Here is a 14,788-nt window from a genome sequence, read left to right as displayed (position 1 = left end):
ATTATTGGTATGAATCTTCTGACCAAGTTTCATGAAGATTGGACAATAAATGTGGCCTTTAGAGTGTTCAGAAGATTTTACTATAGCCATATAAGGAAAAATTGCCCAGCCCCTTGGCAGCCATGTTTTTCAAGCAAAGGTTACCATTTTTTAACTCATCCAAGATGTTATTGGGACAAATCTTTTGAGCAACTTTCATGAAGATCGAAAAATAAATGTGGCCTCTAGAGTGTTTACAAGGTTTAACTATAGCCATATAAGGAAAAATGCCCCGCCCCCTGGCGGCCATGTTTTTCAACCAACCGGCATTATTTTGGAACTCGTCCAAGATATTATTGGGATGAATCTTCTGACCAAGTTTCATGAAGATCAGACAATAAATGTGGCCTCTAGAGTGTTATCAAGATTTTACTATAACCATTTATAGCCATATAAGAAAAATGCCCCTTCCACGGCTGCCATGTTTTTCAAGCAAACGTAACCATTTTAAAACTCATCAAAGATATCATTGAGACCAATCTTCTGACCAAATTTCATGAAGATTGGACAATAACTGTGGCCTCTAGAGAGTTAACAAGGTTAATGTTGACGCGGCACAATGGACAACGGACGACGGACAATAGGCGATCACAAAAGCTCACCATGAGCACGTTGTGCTCAGGTGAGCTAAAAACAGTCACTGAAATTTAACAAGCCCCATGCCAGCACTCAAATCATGAATAAGCTCATTTAAATTTTCTGCAGCAGAAAAATAGACCCTTCCACTAATGTCAAAAATATTTAAACCATAAGCAATATTACAAAGTCATCACACTTGAATATAAAAGTAGGGGTAACAAGAAATGTGTTCGTCAGAAACGCAATGCCTACTATTGCGCTGCTTTAAAATATATCAATATATAATTTGGCACGTTTAGAAATTATCTCCCTTTTATAGCTAATTACTTCCCTTGGATTGTATTTTTTGACTTTTGACCTTGAAGGATGACCTTGACCTTAAAATTTGTTTTTTATTATATCCTTTAAAAAAATATTACTTCCCTTTTGAAATTGATCTGTACCTGCCAAATGATATATAATAGAAATTATCTCCCATAAAAGCTTGTTACTTCCCTTGGATTTAGTTTTGTGACTTTTGACCTTGAAGGATGACCTTGACCTTTCAACACTCAAAATGTGCAGCTTCATGCGATACACATGCATGCCAAATATCAAGTTGCTATCTTCAATATTGCAACAGTTATGGCCAATGTTAAAGTTTTTGGACGGACACACAGACAGACAGACGGACTGACAGTTCAACTGCTATATGCCACCCTACCTGGGGCATAAAAACCATCTCAGCTCAGGAAAATGCCTCCCTCTAACAGGGTTCAACTCAACTATTCATTTGTATAATGCGGTTTGATTAACTGTATGCTTACTTAGTCCACTTGGGAGTTTGGCCTACTTTATGTATTGTTATATGAAAACCTTGAATTACTTTGAAACATTAAGAAAAAAGAACTTTGAAACATGTTTTCTTGCAAACTTTTGCTTTCTAGACTCCCATTAAAATAGCAAGGTTAAATCCTGATCTGTCTATAATCAATTATATTTACATGTACATTACCTTCAGGTTGTGTGTTTGTTAAGAGCTGTTTGAGATCACTAACCCCTGCTTCTATCTTCAGTCTCTCACATGCTGCATGAAGACCTGTCTTGTGTCTCGCCATAATCACCTGAATTTCAACATCAACGGTCACCTTATGTTAGAGTTTTCAATAAACAATTGAGTAGCTAGGCATATTTTTGAAGTAGTCAACAACTGAGAACTAAAACAGGCATTTTTTAATTTATAATTTGGGGGCCAAGATTGTAAGTAACCTGTAAAGTTGCTGGCTGCCAATACTTCTGAAGAACACTGCGTACATGCAAAGTCATTCAACCACACTGCGTGATGCAGCCAAGTCATGCAACCTTTTTTTTGACAAGCAATTAAGTCATCAAACTGAGAATTAACATTACAAGTGTATGCTTACACACAGACATGCAAGTCAAACAAGAGGGCCATCAGGCCCTAAGGCGCTCACCTGAGAGCCAAAGGAACTAGACTATTCTGAAAAAAATGCAAGCTGATTCATGAAGATTATTTTGGACCAAAAAAGTGACTTTTTTATATTTGACCTTGTGACCAAGTTTTTGAGCTCATATGGCCCAGCTTCAATCTCTGGCAAAATTTCATTGGGACAAATGTTCTGACCAAGTTTCATGAAGATTGGCCAATAAATGTGGCTAATATAGTGTCAACAAGTTTTCACTAAAGCCATATAAGGACAACTGCCCCCCTGGCGACCATGTTTTTCAACAAACCATAACCATTTTCAAACTCACTCAAGCTATTGTTAGAACAATCAAGTTTCATAAAGATTAGATAATAAATGTGACTTCTAGAGAGTTAACATGGTTTTGTAGTAAATAGCCATTTAAGGAAAAATGCCACGCCCCCTTGCGGCCATGTTTTTTAACTGATCTCAACCATTTTTGAACTTAGCCCAGTTATTATTAGTTCAAATATTCTGACCAAGTTTCATGAGCATTGGACCACAAATGTGACTTCTAGAGTGTTAACAAGGTTTTACCATACAGTAAAGCCATATAAGGAAAACTGCCCCGCCCCATGGCGGCCAAGTTTTTCATTCAACTGAAACCATTGTCGAACTCTTCCAAGATATTATTGGGACACATATTTTGACCAAGTTTCATAAAGATTGGACTAAAAATGTGACTTCTAGAGTGTTAACAAGGTTTTACTATAGCCATATAAGGAAAACTGCAACACCCCCTTGCGGCCATGTTTTTCAACCAACCGGAACCATTTTCGAACTCGTCCAAGATATTATTGGCACACATGTTCTGACAAAGTTTCATGAAGATTGGACTAAGAATGTGACTTCTAGAGTGTTAACAAGGTTTTACTATAGCCATATAAGGAAAACTGCCACGCCCCCTGGCGGCCATGTTTTTCAACCAACCGGAACCATTTTAAAACTCGTCCAGGATATTATTGAGACACATGTTCTGACAAAGTTTCATGAAAATCGGACAATAAATGTGACTTCTAGAGTGTTAACAAGGTTTTACTATTGCCATTTAAGGAAAACTGCCACGCACCCTGGCGGCCATGTTTTTCAATCAACAGGAACCATTTTCGAACTCGTCCAAGATATTATTGGGACACACGTTCTGAGTAAGTTTCATGAAGATTGGACAATAAATGTGGCCTCTAGAGTGTTAACAAGGTAAATGTTGACGACGCACGATGCACGACGGACAAAAGGCGATCACAATAGCTCACCATGAGCATGTTGTGCTCAGGTGAGCTAAAAATATCCATAACAAATATAATGTATAAATCTGGTTAGATCTATAATAGTTGTATCATAGTTACATTTAAAAGCACAACTTTATGTTGAATGCTTTCATTTGGTTTTAGGAAAATATGAATAACATAAAAAATGGAAATTTACTGTTGCTTATGAATACCAGCTTATGAACATAGGAAAGAAATACAAGCACTTGTGGCTCTGTACACTGCCTTTGCCATGCTAAATTTAATCAATATATTATTAAGAACAATAAGAAATCTGAAAAAAAAAAACTGGACCAGTTTTCAAAAATAAATAAATAAGTAACTTACGCTTTTTTAATCAATTTTTATTGCAATGTTTGCAGACAAAATATTAAATAATAAATTGCTTAAATTGCAACTGGCAGACAAGCTATTGAAATGGCCCTCAATTCTCTATGTACCTTGAATCTGCCTCGCACTCCCCCACCAAGCATGTGTTCATACAGCAGCACCAAGGCCAAGTGTTCGTCATGTTTAAGTTGCTTGTCTCGCAGGAAACCCTCACACTTGCCAGTAATCTGCTTCAATATGGGGGCATTCTTCAACACTTCACAGACAACTGCATACAGCGCTTTCTTGTTCTAGAAATAAACAATCCTGTATATATTACAATACATAGCTCTATCATGTGCATCATTCATATATATAGGATCTTGCACGAGACTTGGAGTTGCCATAATCATACCATATTTTATTAAACGAATTCAGGAATTTTGTTTGTAATGGAGCCTTAAGCAAGCTTATGGTACTAACAAATTTCCTGGACGAGTTTAATCAAATATGGTATGATATGGCAATGAGCGTCAGATCTTTTTTATCACATGCTTTTAAATGAGCAAAATAAATAAATATTCAGGCAAACATAATGATAAAACCCAAATGTTGTTCACATTTCGTGATGTCATTTGACTTGCAACGTCATTTCAGCATAATAACAAAGAGCGATTGGTCAATAAACAAAAACTAAGCCTATGAAAACGCTTAAAAAGTATATTACACATGTGTAAGATAAAAATATATATGTAATGGTTATATTACATAGGAAACAAGGTATGGCATGTGATAATAAAATTTATATGCTCAATAAATGAGATATAGAGAATCTAAAGGCTGTGGAGTTGTTTATAACAGAAATGTTCATTTGAATTAAAATTTCCAAAACAAGTTAAGTTCCTTTTTTTTAAATTTTAAATGTTACATATTGATGGTTTTTTAACGTCATATGAACCAAATATACGCTAGTCCATGGTTCTAACTTTACAGTATCAGTCAAATGTTATAACATATCAAACCAGTGACAGAGTCATTAACGTTTGTTTTAACATTTTTGCAGTGTTTCAGGGACATTTTACAAATGTCTCTACTGTTTTATGACATAAATGAAAACAAATATGATCTGCAAACATGAAAAGTTACGATAAATATTTCAACTATGTTTGTGGCGCTTTAAAATAAAGTACTTATCAATCCAGTATGTTGTAGATCAAAAGTAAATGCTGAATCATAAAAAAATAATTTAATTATCTGACTTTCATTTCTAACATGAAATATCAAGTTTGGTCCTCAATTTTACTGATACTCCCTAGGCTTGTATTTCAATCACGCTTTATTTGTGCAACAAAAAACTGTACCCCAAATCGAAGGATAAAATGTTTATGACATAAGCTTTAACACACCCAACCTTGTCACTAACATGAACCTTGAATTAAATCTATGAAGAGTTTTTTGGATTTTTAACATTTCCATCAAAAGATTATTATTATATGGAATAAAAGTTGACAATATGGAATCTTTATATCTTAGTATTTGTATTGCTGACTCATATGCCCGAAATTTTCAAGTGCAAATCGGGACAATTCATAAAAACAGACAGAAATTGACAAAAGCGGGATAACTTAAGCGATCAATCATTTCACTTGTGTTTAAATTAGTCAGCAACCAGTACATGTATATTACTTACAAAAACTCATAATTTTTGGCAAATTTTGACCATAAATGTGTTCATGAACTTCATAAACACAACACGTTTCGAGCACTGTTCTTATTTAACCAATTATCAATTAACTCTAAATTTAGATTGATGCCATATGCATAAACTTTTTTCTTAAAATCAGTTAAAAATAGTAAATTTATGTGAAACATAAATTTGTATCGGTCAGCACTCAATTTGTTTGATTTACAAAGTCTGACATGTTTTTAAGGCTCAGGTGGTAAAATATAATGAATACCTAATAACGGAATGACTGGATTTGATGATGACATGTAATACAAAAGCAGTTGGCTTTTATTTTACTATGTTGCATCTATCGATAGCAATAAGCGACCCCGTTTATAAAGACCACATGGTGTTTATTCATCACAAAATCACAAATTACCTAAAAACTCTTCATTCCTATACAGATCAAGATAAGTTAAATTACTAGTTATAAACTAAGTTTGACATGCAAAGTGAGGAAATCAGCTGTAAGGAGAAAAAATCACGACCCTGAAAAAACACTTCTTGTCCGAAAATAATGATAATCCGAAGCACACCCAGAAAATTATGTATATTATAGATCTGTTGTGCAACATGTCGTATAAGAAGCTTTCACGACGAAACACACCTGTACCAAAGACGAATAAACTTGAGTCTTAATTGATGCCTTTTTGCTTAAAACAGTCTGTAAAATACGACTTGCTTCAACATAAACGTCCATGCTGTTTGCTATCGTCGAGTCAGTTTCTTATGAGCAATTTGGCAACGATGTAAGGAAACAAAAAATTTGCCGTAAAGAGACTGATACCGAAAGTTGGTCGTAGTTTTCAAGATGGCGTCTGTAAATCTCCATGCGAGAAATCGCAACGTAGACAAAATAATGTTATTTTATTGTTTTGACGATGCAAAAGCTTACATAAAAAGAAATGAAATTGATACGAATAACCTACATAATTGGTTACAGCACAAAAAACTTGGGTAATTCAGGTAAATTCATTTTATTATTTTGTTCATATATCTAAACGTAATGATTTCTGTTGAAAGAAGCATAAATTAATTATTCTTCAAAGTTTAATTGATTGTTGTGGTTGTAACCAGCTGGCGTTTGAAAGAAACTCAAACATATTTTAATGAAAAGAGAAAAGAGAGACATGTTAATCTTTAAAAAATAGTTGGTTTGAAAGAAACACATTTAGCTTTCCTTTTTGTTTTCCTTACAATATTGACACTGGGACCATAGACACGACCGTTTTGTAGACCTTCGTCGAGTCAGTATTGTAAGGACAATTTGGCAACATGGTTAGAAAACAAACATTTTGCTGTAAAGAAACTGCTACCGCATGTTTGTCAAAGTTTTCAAGATGTCGTCTGCCAATCTTCACACGAGAAATCGCAATGAAGACAAGATACTTTTATTTAATTGTTTTAACGATGCAAAAGCACAAATTTAAAATCATGAAATTGATAGTATAATCGTAAAATAATCGATTATAGAACCAAAAAATTCGGCATTTCCATTTTTGTTTTCCTTACAATATTGACACTACCGTTTTGTAGACCTTGACTAGAGTGAATATTATTAATGAAATTGTTGTCAAATATTATCAATTATAAGTTGAAGAGAAATACAATTACCTTCCATTATTGTCATTTTGAATACATTGAATCAAGCTCTGATTATTTAACAAATTATCAGGGCTTTCCTTTGACCCGAGCTCCCGGGTTTTGACGCTTGAAAATTACTGAAGACCCCTTTTTGACTCTTGAGAAAATTACGTCATGCGTCACATTTGACCCGGGGGAATATACCGACTTGCGTCAACGAGATCAAAAGTTGTTAAGACTAAGCGATAATTGGCTCGGGGCTTCTACTACTACTACTACTACTACTACTACTACTACTACTACTACTACTACTACAACTACTATTACTACTACTACTACTACTACTACTACTACTACTACTACTACTACACCACCACCACCATTCACAGTGACAAAAAACGTATTCACACAATGGCTGCTACTACAACTTATAGCCCATATAGGGGGGCATGCATGTTTTACAAACAGCTTTTGTTTCTATGGGATTTTAACCACAACTGATCATGTTTATCTCCGACACATATTTTTAGGTCACCTGTCATGAAGTGACACGGTGAGCTTATGTGATCGTGTGATGTCCGGTGTCCGTTGTGCGTGCCTGCGTGTGTGCGTGCGTCCGTCCGTCAACAATTTGTTTGTGTAGACAGTAGAGGTCACAGTTTGCATCCAATCTTGATGAAATTTGGTCAAAATGTTTATCTTTATGAAATCCGGTTTGGGATTGTATTTGGGTCATCTGGGGTCAAAAACAAGGTCACTAGGTCAAATAATAGAACAACCTTCTGTAGACAATAGAGGTCACAGTTTTCATCCAATCTTTATGAAATTTGGTCAGAATGTTTATCTTGATGAAATCTGGGTTGGGATTTTATTTGGGTCATCTGGGGTCAAAAACCAGGTCACTAGGTCAAATAATAGAAAAACCTTGTGTAGACATTAGAGATCACAGTTTTCATCCAACCTTTATGAAATTTGGTCAGAATTCTTGATGAAATCTGGGTGGGATTGTATTTGGGTCATCTGGGGTAAAAATCTAGGTCAAATAAATAGAAAAACCTTGTGTTGACAATAGAGGTCACAGTTTTCATCCAATATTTATGAACTGTGGTCAGAATGTTTATCTTGATGAAATCTGGATTGGGATTGTATTTGGGTCATCTAGAGTCAGGAACTAGGTCACTATGTCAAATCATAGAAAAACATTGTGTAGACAATAGAGGTCATAGTTTTCATCTGATCTTAATGAGTCAGGTGAGCAATTCAGGGCCATCATGGCCCTCTTGTTGAGTTACTAGGTCAAAGGTCAAGGTCACTGTGACCTCTTAAAAAAAACACAAAAAAATCTGACAAGCTTTCATGTATTCAAAACTGCACCCGCAGCCGAGCGTGGCACCTTTAATGCGGTGCTCTTGTTAGCTTACCTGAGCACCTTGTTAGTATGCAGAATCTTTATTTTCATAAACAATACAATAGCAATGTCTCATATAAATCAGTCTTTACTGAATTGGAAAGCATTGTATTTAACAACAATTTTGTTAAAAAATAGGATCCAGATGAATCAGCTAAATGAACAAAAATCTTTTATATATAAACTTTGAAACATCAATGTAGCGCATCCTGTAAGCCATTTAATGCAAAAATAAACAATGTACATGTAATGATGGACACAGGATTTTAAAAATGTTCTTAAAATGGTGTTGATTTCAGTGCAAAACAAAAATTTTTGTTTTTATTGTCTTGATGAATGCTCAGATAAAAATATAAGAGTTATTTCTTTGGACTTGGTAAAATGCTAACATTGATCAGATCATTCCATGAAGAGTAAAATGTTTACCCTTTTGTTTTATACTGACTAATATTATGATGAAATTAGACTTACAGTATCTGTTCTTAAACAAATTTGGTCCAAATAGTTGTCAAAACTCAACACTGTGTGATATCAGACAAAATATGCATTTTCATGTACATAAAGTTGTAAAGATATTAACATACTTTTCAGACAAAGACAGTTAGCAGTGAGCAACATTCATATGCTAAATAGAAAACAAGGCATGCAGTGCAGCTCTCCAAAAAATTGGACTGTCCTGCTTCTATCATTCTGAAGGAAGTGTTGATATTCACCCCTGAAAAGGTTGGATGTGTTGTTTTTCTTTTATTTAATTTACCCACAAGCAGGACAATTACTGTACATTACATTGTTTTATTGCAATCATAACACTTAAGAAACCTTACTATTGCACCAATGCTCAAAATCCACTGGTTATATCATCAATTTCTTCTGATTCCTACAAAATGTACATTTGTATTGTGTTTGCCTCATTTTTATTGTTTTTACCTCTGTAAAAGTGTGATAAGCAAAATATGATGACAATTAAATTAAACATCTTCATCCAATCATTTTTTTCTTTTGTTGGTTTTAAGCACTGTTTAGGTTGTCAGCATTATGTCATTTAATACAAGGGTTCATCAAGCGAGCTGGACAAAAAAATGGCTGCTTCTAATGTGAGGAGTGATCTGAGTAAAGGCATCAAGAAGATAATGGTGGTGTTTCCTAACATCGAACACAAGTACCATACAAGTGGAGAGGTACTGATATGTAAAGTAACACTCTGTAAAGTTAAATTTCTGTTGATTTATTTGCTGTAACATGTGATCAAAATTGTCAACAGTTGCCCCATCATGGGGATTTCTTGTTTACCTGGCACGTAATAATTTAAAAAAATGTAAAAATCTTTTGAATTTGACTTTTTGAAAGATGAATAGGATTACGCAGAATATTTAAAAATGTCATCAGACTGCTCCAGCTTTAAACCTGATTTGTTTGGCAGCACTCTGTACCTTTACATTATCCTAGATCTTTCCTTAAAAGATGATGTGTATAATAAAATAACTTACAATTAATTTTCTCTTAATGCTTGAGGTTTGATAGTTGTTATTTGACATCAAATAATAAAACTAAAGATTGTTAAAAGCATGCTCCTGGAATCGAAGGTAGCCACACGCCAGTGGTCGAATGATTTATATGGACTTTTATTAAAAATGACTGTTTAAAGACTTTCTTAAGAAGTCAAAGTTTTGCAATAATTAAGATAATAATAACGAAATAATGAGGAGAAGAAGGACATAAAGATTATGCCCTGGTTTCCATTATAATTTCTTTATTATTCCCTGCCGAAAGGCATAGGTATATTGAACTTGCAGTTGTCATTCCGTTTGTGTGTGTGTATGTCCATCTTCGCAATCAGCATATTGCAATATGTCAACTAGTAAATTACCTAGGTTGATGAAATTTGGTATGTTGAAAGAGGGACAAAAAGTTGAATGTACAATTTCCTTCATTTTTTTTTTGCCTCCTGCGCAAATTATTGTTGCTGAGTTTAAAGAAATGAGTGGAAACTAAAAGCGTGCTGACTCAAAAAGTACGTAAGCAGAGTTGATAAAGTTTGGAGGGCATAAATGGCCGTATTGGGAATATGCACTTCGTGTCAGTTTCTTTAATATGGTTCAAATTGCTGATTGCTATGGTTATATAAATAAAATGCAGCAAATATCCACTAGGGGGCTGCTGTTTTGTCTGTTAACAAGCTCTTGTTAATGTAAGATTCAAATTTTACTGATTATCTTAACTAATCAACAACAACGCACTCTGGGGTCACACTGTCTGTCAGACACTGAGACATCTACATCTTTTCATTTGACACCTCTTTATAATAATGTATTTATATTAGCTTGAAGATCTGTATTAAAATGCAGATGATCGTACATTGGGGTGATAATGTTTGCAAAGTGCATGTTTATATTAATTGCTGCTATTTAAATTTCTTATTGAATCTTCAACAGAACGCTGGGCTGTTGCAACGTATCGACAGTGATGTTACCTCAAAAATTAAAAAACTTGTGGTGGAAGAGGGCGTTGCAAATGTTGAAGAAATGCAATGCCATCTGACCTCATTTGTTATGAAGAATGTAACACCTGCTCCATCAAGAACTAAAAGGAGATTTGCCCCTACAAAAAAGTGATCAGATATCACATGAATAAGGCAGCAAAGAAGGGTTGTGATAGCAATGATGACCAACACAACTTAGTTCAACTTGTGAGTGTGCTTAGTGTGTAATTAACAGTTACTTCAATACAGATATATATTTATCACATGCCATACCCTGCTTCCCCATGTAATATAATCATTACGAATATTTTTATCTTACACATGTGTAATATACTTTTTAAGGATTTTCATTGGCTTATTTTCGTTTGATTGACCAATCGCATTTTGTTATGTTGCTGAAATAACATTGCAACGTCAAATGACGTCACGAAATGTAAACAACATTTCGGATTTATCATTAAGTTTGCGAAAATATTTTAATAATTTTTTGTGTCCGGAGCCATATCTTGGAAGTGCTTTGGCGGATTTCATTGAAACTTGGTATGAGTATAAATATGGATAAGAGGATGATACATAACATTTGACAGAGTTGTACATCTCATTAGGCGAAATTTAAGAAATTGTGTTATTATATTTTCATATATTACTTTTCGGCCTAAGATGCTAAGGTCATACATTGTTTTGTAAACGAAACATGCGACATAATTTTCCTTTATCATTTACATTTGTTGTAAATAGTGAACATATTAAAATTCTGATGTCTGATATTAATTTGCCTCTTGTGAATAGATTTGTACCATTGTTTTGTTAAATGGACCTTTTCACGTTTTGGTAAATTGACAAAATTGATTTTTTTTTCAGATTTCAAAATTTTCGTTGTTTTTTTTTTTTTGCGAGGAATCGGTAATACTGAACATTTACTAAGCTCTACAATATTACAGTATTTGCATATTTTGATGATTTAAACACATTAAAAATTTAATGCATTACGAAGGAATAATTTGGCGAGTTCTGTTGTTATCATTATATTTTGTGACAGTACGATGATTGCTGATATAAATTATAACATAAACATATTACTTACTACACGATCACAGATGGGCGACTTGTTTAAGTTCTAGTCTTTTACACAAATGGTCAGTTGTTTAAGACTAGTTAAGGATAACTTTTTTATCTTTGATTTTATTCTTGTTTAATTATTGAGCTATTTAATTCCGATGTAAACATTTATCTTTTTACATTATTTTATTTATTTCATCATTTTTATTTTTAAAACTTCAACACATGCCAAAATCCGTGAAAATATCCATATACAGGTATGCGTTTATAATTGTTGGCATCATTTACGTCAATTTCTTTAAACTATGACTTTTTCCCTTCGCACCAAGACAAGAATATTAATTGATTAAACCAATGGTTATTGTTTGCTTTTGAATGTCTTACTATTGAACATTTGATAATCTCATCCGGAGGTTGTTGCTTTCCATGGATTTTATTATTTTTTTGTTAATTTATTAATTTTCCAACGTTTAGAAATGTCATGTTTTGCTAACATTTATAAATGTATTTATACTTTTATTCGCACTTTGATCGTAGTACTTTCATGTTTGGCTTTCTTTCACATCGAACAAGTGTTTATTTTTTTTATAAATATCATCTACGGTTGAGTGGTTCGATTTAACTTCTTTAATTTAAGACGCATTCTGCAGAATACACCAAAAATATCGGGTTTGATGAACCTTATATATTTAATGTTGTGCCTTTCTTTTATTAATACGCTCTCCTTTTCTATATTTTGTAATTCGTCTGCAAAACAAAAGCGTTCATATTTGAGTTCTTTTATTGCTAGTTTATTTTTTTTCTTGATTAAAAATCAATGCATTTTTTAGCATTTGCGTATATTCATAGTTTATTCGATGTTATGGTATGATTTTCTTGAAACGAGATGGTTTGCCACAGACGTGAATGGCAGCAATGTATAGATTGTGTGTAAACCATTTCTCCCATTTCACCTTGAATCGGTAAATATTAAAGATGAAGTTCGTGTAAATAATGCGTTGTTAAAACGTCAATTTTATCTGCATTTTAGGAGATGTATGATGTTAACTGTGTATAGTTGTGAAATTAACCATATTCGTCGTTATCGCATTAGTTATGGCGACACTCTTCAAAGATGATCTTAAAATACTTAAAGTTGTAATTATTGTTTATTTGTAACATTTTAAGTCTAATCCGGGTTTTCGCAACAAATAAATTTAACCAAACATAGGACTGCACTCAACGGCACTTATGTGGCCAAGGATGGTTAAATCTCATAGATGTGTGTTCATATTGAAATACCATATAAAGTTGTATATATTTATGTATGCATGCATGTATGTATGTATGTATGTAATGATATACATATTAGATATATTTAGTCTTAAAGCCTAACAATTGATCCATATGCATCACGCACATTTACCAATAAGGTGTACTCCTTTTTATCATGTTAATGTCATTAATTAAAAAAGTTGCAATATTATATGAAATCATGTATTCCCTTCATAAACATACCATGTTAACCAGTTCATAACAATATCGTCCATTCTTAATCTTCTACCATCACTTATAAATAAAATGTATAATCCATATATAATGTAAGCTATGAGCTTGTATAAGCTTTGTTGCTGAATAAATGTTGTTCTTGTTCTAAGCATTTTTGTTTGTAACAATTTTTGTCTTAAAACGGAAGATATGACATTATCAGAGAACATAAAGTCATTGACAATAACAATCCATTAATTATAAGGTAATTACAGTGTATAACTTCTAAATTGTAATATAGACCGTATAACCCTTTCTCCCATAAGAAGCAAAGTGAAAATTGATTTTGCAACCAGCATAAACCCAGAACAGCAACTCGCAGTCTGTTAAGGTTTTATGCTGTTTGTTACTCATCAGTACATAAAGATTGGAAATGAAGCATTTAAAACTTGAATATGTTAAGAAAGGACTTATTTAATTTAATTTTCTAAAGGACTTTAAATGCATCAAAGTGCATTTGTGAGAGGTAAAGGGATAAGCACATGAGATTTTTGTTGTCCTTCATTTATAAAACCCGATGTATAAGCACGATGTGATCGTTGTCTAGACGCATACCAATATGGGTTCATGTGTTCCTCAACGCTATTAAATCCGTAAAATAACATGTGCATATTCTATGGACAAAGATAAACAGAAGTGGATGAGTTTCTTCATGCAATTGAAACCGTATAAAGAAACTCAATTTATTCACTCGATGCTGATTGATTGGGTTTTATTAGGCCATACGATGCAGATTTATTGGGTTTGATTACACTATAATGCAATTAAGACCATATATTCGCATGTGAACGTTAACTGGGCGCAGATAAATAGGCATCCATCCCTGGTTTCACCCGAATTGTACCGTATAAGCACGAAGTGAACGTTGTCTGGATGCTTTTTTGGAGGGGGTGGGTGTATTAATTATACAATGGTAAAAAAAATATATAAAATAAAACACGCGGAGATTTCATGCACGTACATCAATCTAATTAACTTAGTTATTTGATGCAATTAATAGCATTAAAGCACACTCAACAGGAGCCCCCCCCCCTCCAGGAAGCCCCACGATTAAAGTGATTTTGAAGGCTTTGTCAACCACTTTCCGGACATGTCACGCCTTATTTACTTTCATCAAAGTACCTTCTTATAATGCCAAAAATATGCATAGTTTATACGCCGGGCGACACAGAGTATAAAGTTAAAACATTTTAGCGATTGTCTGTGATTAGTGGGCAATTTTGAGTTCGAAGAAGAAGATAAAAATGAGTACATAGGTGATTTAGATCTAGCTAAGTGTGAAACATCAAATGATTTGATCTTTACTTTGAAGATTTTAGGGGGGGGGGGGGGGCGTACGCCGCG

At 33.7% G+C, this 14,788-nt stretch overlaps 1 long non-coding RNA gene and 1 pseudogene across 2 annotated transcripts; one reads left to right on the top strand and one right to left on the bottom strand.

Annotated features, from left to right (window-relative positions):
- Positions 1-14,788, bottom strand: part of LOC127837791 (G-protein-signaling modulator 2-like) — a 149,909-nt pseudogene that overhangs the window by 38,318 nt on the left and 96,803 nt on the right.
- Positions 6,240-11,693, top strand: LOC127837826 (uncharacterized). 2 transcript variants are annotated; one of them, XR_008029488.1, is made up of 4 exons: positions 6,240-6,353; positions 8,971-9,102; positions 9,432-9,557; positions 10,812-11,693. It is a non-coding gene; the product is annotated as an uncharacterized LOC127837826 (long non-coding RNA). The 2 variants fall into 2 exon arrangements; XR_008029487.1 differs by lacking the exon at positions 6,240-6,353 and having other exon boundaries at positions 8,842-9,102.

This window comes from Dreissena polymorpha, chromosome 7, assembly GCF_020536995.1.
Source record: "Dreissena polymorpha isolate Duluth1 chromosome 7, UMN_Dpol_1.0, whole genome shotgun sequence".
In the NCBI taxonomy this organism is placed as follows: Eukaryota; Metazoa; Mollusca; class Bivalvia; order Myida; family Dreissenidae; genus Dreissena; species Dreissena polymorpha.
This window is presented reverse-complemented; position numbering and strand designations above follow the sequence as displayed.